The sequence below is a fragment of the Marmota marmota genome, unplaced genomic scaffold (assembly GCF_001458135.2).
Source record: "Marmota marmota marmota unplaced genomic scaffold, marMar, whole genome shotgun sequence".
Classification (NCBI taxonomy): domain Eukaryota; kingdom Metazoa; phylum Chordata; class Mammalia; order Rodentia; family Sciuridae; genus Marmota; species Marmota marmota.
The window spans coordinates 61634032-61639647 of NW_026000174.1; the positions used below are offsets into that span (position 1 = coordinate 61634032).

The window sequence follows — 5616 nt, forward strand, 5'->3', positions numbered from 1 at the left end:
GGGGGGGGGGGGGAGTAGACATACAGACCTACTGCAACGAGTATTGTTTATTCCAGTTGCTGAATTTTGGCATTTTAAAACTCTTTAAATGATGGTAAAACACACAACATCAAATTTATCATCTTAACCAATTTAAAATGTACAGCATTGTTAAGTACATTCATGTTGTTGTGCGAACAACCTCCAGAACACTTCTCACCTTGCAGAACTGATACTCTATACCCACAACTCCCCCTTCCCCAACCCTGGTAACCACCTGTATACTTTCCGTCTTTATAAATTTGATCAGTCTAGATACCTCAAAAAGTGGAATCATGCAGCATTTGACTTTTTTGTGAGTGGCCTCTTTCAGTTAGCATAAAGTCCTCAAGGCTCATTCAAATGGTAGCATATGTCAGAATTTACTTCAATTTTAGGGGTGAATAATGCCCCCCCTTTGCTCTTCATATACACAGTTTGTGTAGCCAGTCCTCCACTGATGGGCACGTTCACTGTCTGGCTACTGTGAATAATGTTGCCATGACCTGGGAGTACAAACACCTCTGTGAGACCTTGCTTCCAATTCTTTGGGGCATATACCTAGAAGAGGGATTGCTGGATCATATGCTAGTTCTCTTTTTAACTTTTTGTGGGGGCAACTTCCATACCGCGTTCTGGAATGACTGCAACATTCTGCATTCTTGCACAGTGTTCCAGTTCCTCTACATTCTCACTAAGACTTGCTATTTTCTGTCTTCCCGAGAGCAGCCATCCTTAAGAGCGTGAGATAGTAACTCATCAAGGCTTGGACTTGCATTTCCCTCATGATTAGTGTTGAGCTTCTTCATGTGTCACTTTTGGTTGTTTGTATAACTTTTTAAAGAAATACCTATTCAAGTCCTTTGTCCATTTATAATCTAGCTGTTCGGTTTTTTTATTGTTCGGTAATTGGGGTTATTGATATATTCTGAATATTAACCCATTATCAGATATGTGATCTGCAAATGCTTTCTCCCATTTTAAAAATTTTTATACGATATTTTTAACTGGTTTCTTCTGGTTATACATAACATTAGGATTCTTTTTCACATAGCTAAAAAAGCATGGAATATAAATTGTTCTAGTTCAGTCCTCGGTGCTTCCCCTTTCCCTCCTCTCCTCCCTCCCCTGTTCCTTACCTCTACTCTACTGAGCTTTCTGCTCTTATGGTTATTTTTTTTAGTTAGTGTCTTGTGGATGGACATATATGTCTGTGGTATGTTCATATATGTGCATAAGAGAGTGAAGTCAGGGGCCAGGGTTGTGGCTCAGTGGTAAAGCGCTTGCCTAGCATGCATGAAGCACTGGGTTTGATACCCTGTACCACATAAAGATAAACAAATAAAATAAAGGTATTGTGTCCATCTACAACTCATCTACAACTGAAAAAAGAGAGATTGAGGTCAGACTCATTTCACTACCTTTCCCTATTCCATCCCTCCTCCCTCCCCCTCAACCCTCTTCCTTTACTTCACTGATCTTTCTTTTATTTTGGTGGATCCCCCCATTTCTTTTCTGTTTTCCTTTTCTTGTTTTGAACTAGCTTCCACATATCAGAGCTATCTTCTCCCCTTCGGGGGTTGCCTTTCCACTCTGTATACTGTCTGTTCAATGCATGGAACTTTGAAATTTTGTTGTAGTCTGTCCTACTTCTCCATATTTGCTTTTGTTGCTGTGTCTTTGGTGTCATCTTTAAGAAATCATCACCAAATCCAATGCCATGAGCTGAATCCAGTGCTTTTATCCTCAAGCATGGGGGACAGGTTTGCTCAGGCAAGAGAAATGACAAATTTCAGAGCACACTGGATTATAATTTCATTCTTCTTTATGGCAGAGTAATATCCCATTGTGTATATGTACCACATTTTCTTTATCCATTCATCTGTTGAAGGGCACCTAGGTTGGTCTGATAGCTTAGCTACTGTGAATTGAGCTGCTGTAAACACTGATGTATCTGCATCATTATAGTATGCTGATTTTAAGTCCTTTGAGTACATGCTGAGGAGTGAGATAATTGGGTCAAATGGTGGTTCCATTCCAAGCTTTCTGAGGAATCTCCGTGCTGCTTTCTATAGTGGTTGCACCAATTTGCAGTCCCACCAGCAATGTATGAGTGTACCTTCCCACCCACATCCTCACCAGCATTCTTTGTTACTTGTATTCTTGATAATTGCCATTCTGACTGGAGTGAGATGAACTATCTGTAGTTTTAGTTTGCATTTCTCTAACTGCTAGAGATGATGAACACTTTTTCATATATTTGTTGACTGTATTTCTTCTTCTGTGAAGTGCCTTCTTTTCTTTTGCCCATTTATTGATTGGGTTATTTATTTATTTATGGTGTTAAATTCCTTGGGTTCCTTATATATCCTGAGATGAATGCTTTATCTGAGGTGCAGGTGGCAAAGATTTTCTCCCATTCTATAGGTTCTCTCTTCATGCTCTTGATTGTTTCCTTAGGCAAGAGGTTTTTGAGGGCTCAGAAATTATCTCAGAGCTGCTGGATGTGGGCTGATCTTCTGTAGAATGTGCAGGCTCTCAGCAACTCAGGCCTGTGGAGTTCATCCTTTCCTGTCCAGGTATGTTTAAGATGAAAGCAAAAGATATGCAACCATGGGCTGGGACTATGGCTCAGTGGCAGAGCGCTTGCCTCCCATGGGTGAGGCACTGGGTTCGATCCTCAGCACCACATAAAAATAAACTAAAAAATAAACACATGCTGTCCATCTACAACTGCAAAATAAATAAATTAATAATAATAAAAGATATGCAACAAAAAGAGCAAAAGAAGCAGAAGGTATCTGAGGTTAAGATCATCCTGGCTGGGGATGTGGCTCAAGCGGTAGCGCGCTCGCCTGGCATGCGTGCGGCCCGGTTCGATCCTTAGCACCACATACAAACAAAGATGTTGTGTCTGCCGAAAACTAAAAAAATAAAATATTAAAATTCTCTCTTTCTCTCTTAAAAAAAAAGATCATCCAAAAATGGTTAAAAATTTAAAAAAGAAGAAAAGAATGAAAGAAAGCTAAAGTAGTTATTAGTCAGACTTGGTCTTTAAGGAACTTTCTGACGAATTTCCCCAGAAAAGGCTTTCCTGTGGAGATCACAGACTGTCTTTCTTCTGGAAGTGGGGCTTGGCAGAACTTGGCTGTGCACTGTTCTCCTTTGCCTGGTTCTTCATCTTGTGCTCTGATGATGTGCTTTTTTTCTGCAGGGGGCCCAGGGAAGAGCCCAGAACAGCTGCATCCCAGCAGCGTCTACAGAGCACGTCCCACTCTCTGAACAGTGAGCCTGCCCAGGCGTTTACAGCACAAGAATCTGCAGCATTTCTGGAGCAAGTCACCCCAGAGGGATGATGAGCCAACTGGAGAGTCCGCTGCATGAGGAAGTGTTTGAGTAATTAGGAGAACATGGAGTAAGGAGCAGGTTGGGAACAAGGTCCTCCGCTGGTGGAAGGTTGAGAGCAGAGTCCAGCCCTCAGGGCAGGTGTAGAGGACAGTCAGTTGATGAGGATGCCAGGGTGTAAGATTCGAGCCAGAAGAGGATATATCTGAGTCCTCCCCCCTACCCCCTTCAGCCTCATTCATCAGACACTCAGATCTGTCTAAATGACATGTTGTTGTCACATGAAGCAATGGACAAGGGGCCCCACCTGATCACCTTTCTTTAATTTGAGATTGAATTTGAGAGAGACTGAAACGCAGACTTATGTCTGAAGAACATTTGAAGAATAAAGTAACATTTGATGGACAGAGAACAGAGATTTAATTTAAGATTAATGAATGCTTCGGGGCTGGGGATATAACGTAGTGGTAGGGCACTTGCCTAGTATGTGCAAGGCCCTGGGTTCATTTTTCAGCACAGGAAAAAGAAGAGAGTGAGGCAGGGCGGTGGGGTTGGGAGAGAGAATAATGCATGCTTTAAAATAACACAAATTGGTGCAACCACTTTGGAAAACAGTAAGAAGATTCCTCAAAAAACTAGGAATGGAACCACCATTGGATTCAACTCTCCTACTTCTTGGTTTATATCCAAAAGATTGAAAATCAGCACACTACAGTGATGCACCCACATCAATGTTTATAGCAGTTCAATACACAATAGCTAAGCTATGGAACCAACCTAGATGCCCGTCAACAGATGAACAGGTAAAGAAATTGTGGTGCATATACACCATGAACTTAGCCATAAAAAAGAATGACTTTATGACATTTGCAAGTAAATGGATGGACCTGGAGACTATCATGCAAAATGAAATAAGTCAGTCCCAAGAAACCAAAGATTGAATGTTTTTGCTGAAATGTGGAAACTAACCTACAGTAAGTGGGTGTGGGGAGAGGGAAAGAATAGATATTCAGTAGATTAGACAAAGGGGAATGAAGGAAGGGAGGGGAGTAGGAAAAGAAAAGACAGTGGAATGAATCTGAAATAATCTTCCCTGTGTACATATATGAATACACCACAGTGAATCTCACCATCATTACATCCATAAGAATGGGGTCCTAATTAAAATAAGATACACTCCATGCTTGTACAATTATATAAAAATGAATTCTACTATCTTGTATAACTAAAAAGAACCAATTAAAAATAGGATTCTCTTCTGCCTTCATTCAATCTAATAAATTCTAATGCAGAGGTATTATGAAAATTTAAAAAAAAAAGGAGATTGAAAGAAGAATGACACAAATGTGCAGACAATGTCTGTAAATCAGAAAATATTAACAAGAGATACTGACATCTAGTTATTTCCTACTGAAAAATTTGAGTTTCAGGAACAAAACTATCCTCAAACCATCTGGGCAGAGTATTATCTGCAAAGAGACCAAAACATGTAGCTTTCTTGGACATCACTTACAAAATAAATATTAGACATGAAGGAAGCTACATGCAAAATTTTGAGGAGAAAGGAATTAATATAAAAATATCACAGAGCTAAGATGCTGTTGATGTGTGATGGCTTCCAAAAGACTTTCTACGTATGTACAGAATTCAGGAAGTGGATCACTTAGTTATCCTAATTGAACAACTGAGTGAAAGCATGCTCTAGTTAAATGAGAAATAAGTCAAAACACAGAGATAAAAAACAGACAAATTATGGGAAAAAGATGAGCATTAAAACCAACAAAATACAGAATTAAGTCTAGTTAAGTGTCACAGATGCTAGTGAGAAAAGGACCAGGTCAAAATTCAGGCTTGGGGCTGGGCATGGCGGCACATGCCTGTAATCCTAGGGACCTTGGAGGCTGAGGCAGCAGGATTTCGAGTTCAAAGCCAACCTCAGCTACCTAGCAGGCCCTAAACAACATAGCAAGACTCTGTCTCAAAATTAGAAAACAAACAAACAGACAAGACAAACACACATACAAAATACGGGCTGGGGATGTGGTTCAGTTGTGAAGCATTCCTGGGTTCAATCCCTGGTACCAAAAAATAAAATCTTTTTGGCTGGGGATACAGCTCAGTTGGTGGAGTGCTTGCCTAGCATGCACAAGACCCTGGGTTCAATCCCCAGCATCACCACCACCACCACCAACAACAACAACAAAAAAAAAAAAAAAAAAAAAAAAAAAAAAAAAAAAAAAAAAAAATTTTTTT

The 5616-nt window shown here is 40.2% G+C and overlaps 1 long non-coding RNA gene across 1 annotated transcript in view; it reads left to right on the forward strand.

Moving 5' to 3' along the window:
* The window catches only part of LOC125612119, a 14274-nt gene extending 9822 nt beyond the window's left edge, over nt 1-4452 (forward strand). Inside the window, exons 2-3 of the long non-coding RNA XR_007342440.1 lie at nt 2479-2597; nt 3233-4452. This is a non-coding gene — a long non-coding RNA (uncharacterized LOC125612119). The remainder of the gene's footprint in view (nt 1-2478; nt 2598-3232) is intronic.
* The last annotated feature ends 1164 nt before the right edge of the window (nt 4453-5616 follow it).